This window comes from Engraulis encrasicolus, chromosome 7 (genome assembly GCF_034702125.1).
Source record: "Engraulis encrasicolus isolate BLACKSEA-1 chromosome 7, IST_EnEncr_1.0, whole genome shotgun sequence".
Lineage (NCBI taxonomy): Eukaryota > Metazoa > Chordata > Actinopteri > Clupeiformes > Engraulidae > Engraulis > Engraulis encrasicolus.
Genome location: NC_085863.1, coordinates 34451548 through 34464047, shown reverse-complemented (window position 1 = coordinate 34464047; position 12500 = coordinate 34451548). Strand labels below are relative to the sequence as shown.

Genomic DNA, 12500 nt, shown 5'->3' with positions numbered 1-12500 from the left:
TGTGTGTGTGTGTGTGTGTGTGTGTGTGTGTGTGTGTGTGTGTGTGTGTGTGTGTGTGTGTGTGTGTGTGTGTGTGTGTGTGTGTGTGTGTGTGTGTGTGTGTGTGTGTGAACACCAACCACAGGTTTGTACAGTCACATCACACTGAAGTCATGCGTTTTCCACTTACTGTATGTCCACTCTCCACTGTAAATGCACCATGACACCAAAAATGTACGTGTTTATCTCCAACATATTTTTTAATGCATGCGGAATCAGACAAGTAATGCAGCATCATTTATCTATCTTGTAATATTGATCTATGATATACAATATGTATTCACAAACCTAAGTGTTTACAGATGTAAAGTAACACGCCATTGCACAAAAAAATGTGTGTGTTTATCACAATGTCTGTGTTTAGGTGTTCTGAAGAATTCATGTAATAACATTAAATGCATTTGGAGAGCATCTGGCAAGATTTCAAAACACAATATTTTTCTTTAAAAAAATAGATAGATAAGTATAGATCTACTTCATGTACTACAAATTCTTAGTAATGTACTTGAAAGATTGTATAAGATTGTAAACCTTTTTTTTCTCCTCTCTGTTTTCTGAATCTGACAGCTGATATAGCATCTTAAAACTTCATGAAGTGCTTTTGCGCAGCATCTGACAAGACAGATTTGAAAACATTTTTCAAAAATATTTATATTTATTGTAATACAATGACCAACCTGTTTCCAAAACCTTAGCAATGAAAGATCACGAAAACACCTGAGAGGATACTTTTGGAGTAGGGTAGAATTTTAGTTTTATATTATCAAAAATAATATTTTATGACATTTATCTCCATGTAACATGCATTCCGAATCCTAAACCTTTGTATTGTAAGACTATAAACCCTGAGGAAATACTGGGGAATGTGGGGGCGTTAGAGAGTCAGAGAGAGCGCAGAATGTTTGACAGCCGGGGTCCCGAACCAGGAAGCACCTGCCTCTGAAGAAAAATAAAATAGAGCATCGTCCGGAGCTCAGCGCAGTGCGGCGGAGCAAGAGTAGGAACAGGATATCCTACAGGAAGAGGTATCATATGCCGACTACGGACACGTATATATGTGTCAGGGCGAGAATTGTACTGGACATGGGACATTTCTTTGTCCTTCTGGTTTCTCTGAAACAGACTAAGTGGTGGTCAAGGCTGGACTGGGGGAGAAATGGGGCCCGGGCACTTTTGGCTTGAAGGGCCCCCTCATAATTAGCGACGCAGAACTCACCGGTGGGCTCTGCATCCTCGTGGGCCCCTATTTTCTGAAATGTAACAAAAATATACACCCACGAGGGTGCAGGGAAATGCCCGCTATGCCACATGGCCATGCCAGCCCTGCTGGTGGTGGTATTGTTATTATGAAGCGTCATGTGTAAGGGGAAGGCAGAAGAGGAACAGGGGGCCGGAGAGGAGACCTGCTACTTCCTGGGGATAATATGACACTGGGTCAAAGGTTTCTAGTGTAACAGAAATACACACTCACATACGCACACATGCACACACGCACCTACAGAACCTCACTGCAGAAATTCACCTGCGTATGCGTGCGCACACACACAAACGCACACACGTCGTACACAGGAATTAATGCTGAAATTCACCTGCGTGCACACACAGACACAGACACACACACACACACACACACACACACACACACACACACACACACACACACACACACACACACACACACACACACACACACTGTCCCATATCTCCCCAGTCATTCCATAATGCTCACAGCCCCCCCTTTTCCCCTTCCACATGATGGGTGGCAGGTACGGTTAGGCGAGGTACAGTATTCCCCTTAGAGTAATCCCCTTCACGTTATATTACACGCAACCGCCAACGCCATACACGGCCCACGACTCAACAGTCCTGCACAACGGCCCAGCACTGGACTGCTAGCCGCGGGTTTGATTCTCGGCCCGGATCATTTCCTGATTCTTCCCCGTATCTCTCTCCCATCTCGATTTCTGTCATCTCCCACTGTCCTGTCTGAAAAATGATAAGACCCCCCCCCAAAAAAATGTAATTATAAAAACCGCACAACAAAACCTGCACAGCTGTCCCTGACCCGATCTCACAGGAACAGGATGACAGGTGGAAATTAGCAATGATTGCTACAACTCTGATGACATCTGGTGCATCCTCCTTTGTTTTAAACTAGGACTAACGTCACTCTTGTACAATGGCCCAGTTAAAAATAAATTACAAAAAACATAATACAAACAACAAAAAGTAAAAATAACTAAAATATTTGGCGAGGGAGATTTCCAGGCTTCCTCCAGAAGCATCTCCAGTTGTTGGCCATGGCGTGTGAGAGAGAGAGGGGTAAGCGGATGGGAGCTGTAGCCTCTGGCTGGAAGGCGTGATGATAGTAGAGACGGGGAACAGATGTGAAGGTGGTAACTAAAGGAACCGGGCCTTGGCGGCAGCAGCAGCAGCAACAGCAGCCTTGGAATGAATTGGAACTTTTTAAAAAAAAGTTGAATTCATCTCTGCCTTTTTCTCTTACTCTCTGTCTCTCGTCATCTCTCTCACGGTCCGGTCTTGCCATCTCTCTCTCTCTCTCTCTCTCTCTCTCTCTCTCTCTCTCTCTCTCTCTCTCTCTCTCTCTCTCTCTCTCTCTCTCTCTCTCTCTCTCTCTCTCTCTCTCACTTGTTGCCATTTCTCTCACAGTCTTGCACGTTGTTCTCCTTTTGTCTCTTTTGCTCTCTCTCTCTCTCTCTCTCTCTCTCTCTCTCTCTCTCTCTCTCTCTCTCTCTCTCTCTCTCTCTCTCTCTCTCTTTCTCCCTCACGCTGTCACGCTCTCTCACGTTCTCGCATTCTCTCTTTCTCGTTCCCTCTCTCCCATTCTGTTCTATTGTAATCTATTCTCTCTCACTCGCACGCACGCATGCACACACGCACACACGCACATTCTCTCCTCTATCTTTCTTACTCCACATGTCTCTCTCCCTCCACCTTTGTGTATGTTGCCTTATCTTTCCTTGACGTCTCATTCGATGTCTCAGACATCTCAAGTTTTTCACATGTTTTCTCTCATTCTGCCCATCTCTCGCACACACTCTGCCTCTGTCTCTCTGTCTCTCTCTGTCTCTCTCTCTCTCTCTCTCTCTCTCTCTCCTCACCCTCTCTTGTTTCTGTGGTACCTCTTTCTCACGCTCACTCACTTTTTCTCCCTCTTTTCTTTTTTGCGCCTCTCATCCCCTGCCGGTGGGGAAGTGGTATGTCTTTGTGTGGTATGTCCTTATGTGCAGGCGTGCGTCTGTGTGCATGAGTGTTTGGACGTGTGTGTGTGTGTGTGTGTGTGTGTGTGTGTGTGTGTGTGTGTGTGTGTGTGTGTGTGTGTGTGTGTGTGTGTGTGTGTGTGTGTGTGTGTGTGTGTGTGTGTGTGTGTGTGTGTGTGTGTGCGTGTGTGTGCGTGTATGTGCAGTGTGTTTGTGTGTGTGTGTGTGTGTTTGGCATCACGGGTGTGCAGCTATGTACAGCATCTGGCAGCAGTGTCTCGTCTCCGCTGAAAGACGTATAGAGTCTACGAAGCCCCACGCTCCCGCTCTCTCACTCACTCTCTCTCGCTCTCCCTGGCTCTCTCTCACACCCTCTCTCTTACTGTGTATCTCTCTCTCTCTCTCTCTCTCTCTCTCTCTCTCTCTCTCTCTCTCTCTCTCTCTCTCTCTCTCTATCTCTCTCTCTCTATCTCTCTTACTGTGTACTTCTCTTTCTCTCTATCTTTCTTACTGTGTACCTCTCATTCAAACCTCTCTCTCTTTCAAACCTCTCTGTCTCTCTATCAATTTCTCTTTCTTTCTACCTTGCTCTCTCTCTGTTTCTCTGTCACTCTTGCTCACACATACACTTCCTCTTCCTCTCTCTTTCTCTCTCTCTCTCTCTCTCTGTAGTCTGTGTAGGTCTCTGTTTCATTCTCTCCATCTTTCTAAATATCACTCCCTTGCTCTCTCTCTCTCTCTCTCTCTCCCGCTCTCCCGCTCTCTGTTTCTCACCTCTCTCTCCCGCTCTCCCTCTCTCCCGCTCTCTCTTTCTCCCTCTCTTCCTCTCATTCTCTCTCCCACTCTCTCTCTCTCTCTCTCTCTCTCTTGCTCTCTCTCTCTGTCTACATCACTTCTGCTGAAGGGAAGGCGTACAGGACACACTCTTCTCTCGCACCCTCTCCGCTCGCTGCAGCACAACCTGCAAACCCCGGCTGAGGAGGAGAGCCGCTCTCCGCTTTCACCTGCTGCTTTTCAACCACTTATTGGTCCTTCTTCTGAGGATGGCACCATCGTTTTTGTGCATTAATGTCATATGGCAACCATTTTTGCAACATGTGTTTTTTTGCCGCCCGTTGGATGTTTTCTTTTTTGACTACAGTGCTTGTCAAATCGGACTTCTTTTGATACGTTTTGGGGATTTTGTCAAAGAGAAAGGATGTCGACGGAGATAATGCAGTCATAGAGGTGTTGATGTAATCAGCATAATTGAAATCGCGTAATTTAAATTATCCCGATTTTGTGGGGAATGTTTTTTCTGAAGAAAAAAAAACCACCAACTGTTGCAATCCTTTATGTAGGAGATTTTGGTGTGTGTGTGTGTGTGTGTGTCTGTGTGTGTGTGTGTGTGTGTGTGTGTGTGTGTGTGTGTGTGTGTGTGTGTGTGTGTGTGTGTGTGTGTGTGTGTGTGTGTGTGTGTCTGTCTATCTGTCTATCTGTCTGTCTGTCTGTGTGTCAGTCCGTGTGTGTCTGTCTGTCTGTATGTGTGTCTGTCCGGCTGTTTGTCTGTCTGTCTGTCTGTGTATGGAGGGGGTGTGGGAGTTTGTTGGGGATGTACACGTGTGCCCATGTGTGTCATCTGGCATTGTTACAACAGCAACCACCCTGATGCCAACCCCCCACCCTCTTCAGGGTACAAGGGGCAGCAGCAGGGGCAGGGGCAACAAGGGGCAACAAGCCTCCTGCTCGACTGTCTAACAGCTGTGTGTGAGTCATCTTTTAGCCTCATTGGTCATCATATCGCTGAAGACACCCATGATTATGATTTTGTATTATTTAGGTGACGTTTGTCACCTGTGCTTTATTCCAAATGTCACCAAAACAATAATAAAGAAATATATCAGGAGCTCTTCAGTGTGCGGATGACCATTGTCTTTTTTTTTTTTTTTAAACCTGAACTTTTATTTGTTTTTGACTGCGACTGGTGTGTGCGTCCGGTCCGGATATGCGTGATGTCTAGTACATGGCGTTGTGGCATGCTGTATCCACATGGCTACAGCATGGGGCCGCCGCTGCTCTGAGTGTTTGGGCATTAACTGTCGGCACTCTGCAGCCGGCGTGCTGTGCCGTAGCCGTGCCATGCGGCGGGATGACAAGCCCCTCATTACCATTGTCACCCTTCATTTCACTGGGTCCCCAGAGGTCTCCTGTCCCGTCTCCTCTCTCCCGTCCCCGACTACAAAGCCAGCCACTCGCCACTCGGTCGCTTTGTTTTCATCCCCGCTCCATCTCCTTTTTGTCATTTGTTTTTGTTTTTTAGCGGAAGGCATGGAAATGACAGTGGAATCGGCGACTGGGGTTTGGTTTGTGTGTGTTTGTGTTGTGTTGGGGGGGGGTATTGTTGAAGAGTGATCTTTCAAACAGTTAAGGACTACCGTGACATTATCTCAGTCTTTAATCAAACCGGTAAAAAAAACCTCTGTCCTCCTACCCTTTGAAGTTTGTGTTTGTGTGGGTGTGGGTGTGTGTGCATGTAGTGTGTCCATATGTGTGTGTGTGTGACTCAGTCTCTGTCTCTGTGTCTCTGTTCTCTGCCGTGTTGACACAGAAAGGGTTAATCAGTCTGTGAATTCTTCCCTGCCAACTCCCAGGCAGCAGGCAGGCTAGCTAGCCTCGCTCAGCTCAGCTTAGCTTAGCCCAGCTCTGCTCTGCACTCGCAGCCATCTGTGCTGGGGCTGGGCTGGGCTGGGCTGGGCTAGGCGAAGAAAGGCTGGGGAGGGCGGGCTGTGTAGGTCTGCCTCCCCGACGCACTCTCTCTCTCCCCTCTCTCTCTCTGTCTCTCTCCCCTCTCTCTCTCTCTCTCTCTCTCTCTCTCTCTCTCTCTCTCTCTCTCTCTCTCTCTCTCTCCCTCTCTCTCTGTGTCTCTGTGTAGCAGCTCCCGGAGCTGTGGTTAGCCCTGCCCAGTCACGTGACTTCTCTGAAAATCCCCCCTCCCTCCGCCGGCCCCCGTGTTTCCAGTAAACTGTTTGAAAGGAGGGGGGTGACTCAGAATAGAACCAGCTTCCCTTCAACCACAGCTTGTTAAAGAATTTGTCAACGTGGACTCCAGGGCGTGCATTTTTTTTTCTCTCTCTCTTTCTCTCCCTCTTTTTCTCTCTGTCTCTCTCTCTCTATCTCGCTCTCTTTCTCGCTCTCTCATTTTCTTTGTATCTCTCTCTCTCTTTCTGACTCGCTCACTCAGCCCAGTCTCTCTCTCTCTCTCTCTCTCTCTCTCTCTCTCTCTCTCTCTCTCTCTCTCTCTCTCTCTCTCTCACACACTATTATTTTTTGTCATTATCTGTCTTGCTCATTCACTGTCTCTGTCACTCTCTCGCTTGTCTTCTTCTCTCTCTCTCTCTCTCTCTCTCTCTCTCTCTCTCTCTCTGCTTCCCCCCACCCCACTCTTTTTCCCCTTTTCTCTTTTTTATTCCCTGCTCCTTTAGTCTTTCTTTCTCCCTCTTTCTTTCTGTTCTTGTTTTTTTCCCCTTGCGATAGATAGATTTGATTTTTTTTCAAACGGCCTCAGCTGTAATTGCATCAGGCACTTAAAATTACTTAACTTCCTGCCGCTCTCTCCCTCTCTCTCTCTCTCACTCTCTCTCTCCCTCTCTCTCCCCCTATCACTCTCAATCTCTCTCTCTCTCAATCTCTCTCTCTCGCGCGCGGTCTCTCTCTCTCTCTGTCCCTTCCTCCCTCCCTCTATCGCTCTCTCTCTTTCCATCTCTCTCTCTCTTCCTCCCTCTTACTCTCTCTCTCTGTCTCTGTTCCGCTCTCTCTCTCCCGCCCTCTATCTCTCTTTGTTCCCCTCTTCCCTTCTCCGCCTCTCCCTCTCCCTCTCTCTCTCTCCCTCTCTCCATCTCTCTGAGTGTGTGAGAGAGCATAAGCATGACTGTGTGTGTGTCAAGGTGTGTGTGAGAAGAGTGCGTGAGAGAGGTATATTAATTAATGTGACAGCTTCTGATAGGCAATACTCATATATAAAACTCTGATAAAAGTCTTTTCACCCTGTCAAACCCAAACACCCACTCAGAAGTCAGCGGAAGCACACAGTCATGATTTAAAGTTTCAACGTTTAATCTCCAGATCCTTATCTTAAAAACGTTTTACACACTTCCAGCATCCAGTGGAGTTCATTGAAATGTGATTTCTCATGAACTGTCACAGCGTGTAGCACATCTGTTAGTAACATGGACAAACCATGTACTGTACATCTTTGTGTTTATCAAAAAAGTTCTGTGTTCTTGCACATGCGGGACAGACATGCTTTTGCCCCTCGGTAGGACTCACATGTAGGAGACTGCACGGTAGACTCCGTAGCCGTAGGTACATGTAATTATCTTTGTCTCTGCACAAAAAGAGAGAAAAAAAATCAAGAGTGGAATTCTGTTTATATAAGCTGTAATTGACATTTCGTGCACAGTCGCAAACAGGCACTAGTATATCATTAAGAATGCGGCAGGATCACAGAGTTGACTCTTTAAAAAAAAAAATCTTTTCTTCCCTCGTTCCTCTGTCCTTTTTTTACGTCAGTCTTCGTCATTGCTGTAGCCAAGAGGATTTGCTTGGTATTCAAACTGTCACCGGGAGCGTCTGGTGTGCTTGGTTTCCGGATGATACAGTGATATTCAAATGACATGCAAAAGGTACCGTGCAGGTGGGGCGAGGGAATTGGCAAGACATTTGCAAACAGAAGTAATCAATCATCACGAATGGCAAACAAAAAAAAAATCTCGAAGTGCACCACAAAGAGAGAAAATCGTTGTGTTAGTTTAGTTTAACCGCAAAGCGTGTTTAACGGCAAAGAAAAAGTCAACACAACTGTTGATTTGCGCTGTACTGTAGACACATAAGAGCTCACTGATAGGCAATAGGACAATTGACACGGTGAGCAAGAGCGAGATAAAGAAAAAAGGAGGAAAAAAGGATATATGGGTAGAAAAAGTGCTGAGGTAGAACCCCCTTGACTTGAGTCAGTGAGTGAGCGAGCGAGAGAGGCTACAAGCATCCTCCCATGGCTTTAATGACGGGGAGCCTCGACAAGATCTCCCAAATTTAATTGCTCTTAAACCGCACCCCGGGGGTGTGGTGGGTTGCATGAGGAGGTAGTGGTGGTGGTCAGGGTGATGACGGTGGTGGTGGTGGTGATGGTGATGATGGTGGCGGTGGTGGTGAAGTCGTATGGTTGCGGCGCGGGTCTGGCCCAAAATCGGCGGTAGTGGCGTATGCTGCCAGTTGCCAAGATGGTAATTTTCCATGAGCCGAGCGAGAGACAGAGAGAAGGGTGGGCGTGGCTTGTGGAGCTACCAAAACTCCCTTTGACCGCGTGATCGGCACTGTTGCGGCTAAGAAAGAAAGTCGGCATTCACACACATACCCAGACCTCCCCAAAAAAACGCTCCATAAGAAACAGAAGGCACAGGAAGGTACAAAAAATGAGAAAAAAAATGAAAATGAGGCGGAAAAGCCCATTGAATGTTAATGTATTCTACAGTATGGTATCATTGAGCTTGGGCACAGGGGTGTAGTGGGCGCGGTACGCGGGGGTACGCAGTCCACCCACTTCTCCTGAGGTGAGACTTACAAAAAAAGAATCTACAATACAAAAAGAGGGTTGACATGTGAAGTTGTCTAATTAATAGATAACGTCACAAATCGCGTACCCCCATATTAAAAATCCCCACTACACCACTGCTTGGGCTGTACAGCATGGTATCAGGGAGCGTGGACAGGAAGGATCGAGTGTAGCGTATGGTCCTCTCAGAGGAAGTAACTCTATGGGTTTGGTGTCACACTGGGGAATAAGATCAGGTTTAAGGGTGTGAGCTTTTGCACAGATTTTATTATTAAAAAAAATAAAATAAAACAATGCGAGATTCTAAAATTCCACACTGTGCTCTATGGAGACCAACATTCTTTAGAACTTTCATTGTCCACAAACGCTCTACTGTAGTCATACTGGTGTGACGATACACTTCTAATGGTTTAGTCTTTATCATGTCGGCGGTGGCCTTTGAGGGACCAGACGCGTTACTCGCTGACTCACAGAGTCACTTGGTTTCTAGTGACACGGTGCCAGAAAGCGGAATCCCACAACAAAGTGGTGAGAGAAAAATTAGAGCCCACAGGAAAAAGAGAAGAGAAAAAAAAGATCATTGCAGATGTGCAAGACATTTGACTGTTGAACACACACATACACACACCCGAGCGCACGAGCACACACACGTACCTCCAGACTCAAAAGTGCCACCAAAGGAGCAAGTGTTAGAGCCCTCTGACTGTTATCAGTTTCCCAGTCAAGTGCCCATGAGTGGACTGGTGACAATGGCTGGCCCTGTGACAACGCCAAAACGAGTCCAAAATTGTCATCAGATACAGGAAATCACACAGACCAGAACAATCGGACAAAGCGCTGTTGATGGCGCGCTTGATAGCAGTGGGGATAGATAGGCAAAGCATCGCCAGACCTGGCACCGGTGTTCCATATCTTTCTGCCAGGCAAGACCAGGTTTGGCAAGGCTATTGGCAAGGCTACTGGCAAGGTCGAGCCCAGGCAAGGCCTTTTATATACTGTGCCAATCTGTGCCACTCGGTGCTGTGCCAAGCTTGGGCGAGGCCTGCCTACCGTATGCTGAGCCATACTGCGCTGCACTGCACTGTACTTCTGCACTGTACTGTACTGTGCTATGCTGGGCCAGGGTTGTCCGGGGCATCCTATGGTTTTTGCGGTCTGCACGGATGGCTCAGTGCTGGTCATGTTTCAGACGCTACACATTCCAATGCACTGAGCTGAGCTGCTGCTGCGAGAGAGAGAGAGAGAGAGAGGAAGAGAAGGAAAGAGAGAGAGAGATTGCTCCATTCCACTCAGCTCTCTCTCCTGTGACTCGTGTGTGTGTGTGTGTGTGTGTGTGTGTGTGTGTGTGTGTGTGTGTGTGTGTGCGCGCGTGCGTTTGGTCCGGCTCAAATCAAAGAGCACTCTTGTATGTATAAGGAAAGAGTTGTACGATTGGGCGGCAAAGCATTTTCAAATTCAAAAACAGGCCAATAAGATGCCTGACCGTTATAAAAAAATCCCCCACTTCTTCACCTCTCCTCTCTCTCTCTCTCTCTCTCTCTCTCTCTCTCTCTCTCTCTCTCTCTCTCCTCTCCTCCCTTCCGCCCCCACACACTATTACTCATGTAATGACCATTTTAGGTATGAGAATAAGTCATAAACCCACCCACCGTCAACACAAAAGAGCATTCAAGCATTTATTGTTTATGCTCGAACAAAGCTTAGGAGAAAAAAAATGCAGTGCAAGCTGTTCATGAACTATCAACGGTTGTTGTTTTGTTTTAGCGTTTTTTGATATGCAGATGTTTGTGGCATGGCATCTGTGATGGTGTGGTCGACAGAGAGAGATGGGTTGAAATAAGATGGAAAATCCTCTTGCACTTTATGTGAAGTCCACTGTTGCATTAATTAGTTAAAATGCATTTTAGCAAAGTATGTTAAAGCCTGTGACATTATTTTGCTTGAACTGTACATTAGGGTTAGGGTTACAGTTAGGGTTAGGTATGCAAAGTTTAATTACAAAATATTACATGTTGATTCATGTAGATACAGTGGAAAAGGAACATATGCAATAAAGTGTTAGAGAAAATCCTGTTCTCATTTTGAAGCAGTTGAACAGAGAGAGAGAGCTGCAACACTGCCCGAGGATAAGGGAGCCAGTTGTTTTCTTTGGCAGTCTCATAATAGTCCTCATTGGACTTACATGAAAATCTAGTCTGGAAAAAGTTAATCCCCAGATTGATTGATGTTGAATATCACACTCATTCCTCGTCCACAGCATTTGTTTGTTTGTAAATTTAACAATATTTAATTTGTGTTTATTTGTATAAAAGGGCATAATCCTTTAGGTGTTTCCAACACAAAATAAATCTAGTTTTTTTTAAAGGCTGTATTTAAAATGTTTATTTAAATGCCTTTTCCTCTAAGTGTTCTATTGTATTTGCACTGGTAAAAACATTGTTACAATTTGCAAAAGTGTGTGTGTGTGTGTGTGTGTGTGTGTGTGTGTGTGTGTGTGTGTGTGTGTGTGTGTGTGTGTGTGTGTGTGTGTGTGTGTGTGTGTGTGTGTGTGTGTGTGTGTGTGTGTGTGTGTGTGTGTGAAGCAGAATGCTGATCTTCAGTGTATCTATATATTTTAATATCCACCTACTAGCAAATACAATATCTTTCTTTAAAAATAATATAACTGATGTTTTTTGAACACTAATTGCAAGAGCATTATACACGTGACGGAAAGGTTATCAGAAATACAGCACTATGCAACTTGACAACTTGACACAGCTTCTGCAAGAACACATATTTAGAGAGCAACAATGAGCACCTTGTAAATTCAGCCCCTTGAATATAAAAGTCTTACTTTATAATGCAAGGCTTCTCTCCATTTAATTGCAATCCAAAAAAGGTGAGACAAAGCTTAAGATGTCCTCTGTTTCAACAGCTCCCTTACACGCAGTTCCCATAAATATTTGAACATTTGCATTGAAGGGGAAAAAGCCCTGAACCGTCTCCCACCTCTTCCCAGAAGAGGTATCTTCAAGGGGGAAAAAATCCTTGTCATTGGTGGTGAAAAGAGCTTTTTGTCCAGTTAGAAGAAGGGCACGTTTGAGATTGAGGAAAGCTGAGTGACTCACTGTAATGGTCTTTTTAGTACATCTAGTGTTTTCGTTTCTCTGAGTCCCGTGAGAGTGTCTTGTCTGCCCTATAATAATGGAATTTAAAGAGGGAAAGAGCAACAGACAGTGCTGGTAAGGGTTAAAAGATTTTGGGGGCATTTGTGTATTTTAGGGGATTTTTTTTTCTGTGTTTCTTGCAGGGGGTGAGGAAACGGGAGACGAGTAATAAGCAGAGAGACAGAGCGTGCATGCTTGATTGATTCAGTCACAGGGTGGGGGAAAAAATAGTGTCTGAAGGGTGAAAGTTGCAAGGTTTTTGGTTAGGGTTTATGTTGTGAAACAGTTAAAATATGATAAAATCTTGATTAGCAACTGATTTTCCACACATAAAATAGTTAAAAGACCACATATACTGTCGGACATAAATTATGTAGATGAAAGGGTTAATTTTTAAAGGGTTAAATGCAAGACCTGCACCAGGTGGATGTCTGTGGTGAATTGAATTTGTTTCAGTTCATCAGTCTTGTACTTGTATCAGTTGAGGAGATTAAAGTCACA

At 45.6% G+C, this 12500-nt stretch overlaps 1 protein-coding gene across 2 annotated transcripts in view; it reads left to right on the top strand.

Annotated features, from left to right (window-relative positions):
* The window catches only part of LOC134452742 (uncharacterized), a 134047-nt gene that overhangs the window by 63784 nt on the left and 57763 nt on the right, over positions 1 to 12500 (top strand). The gene's annotated exons all lie outside the window — the stretch shown is intronic.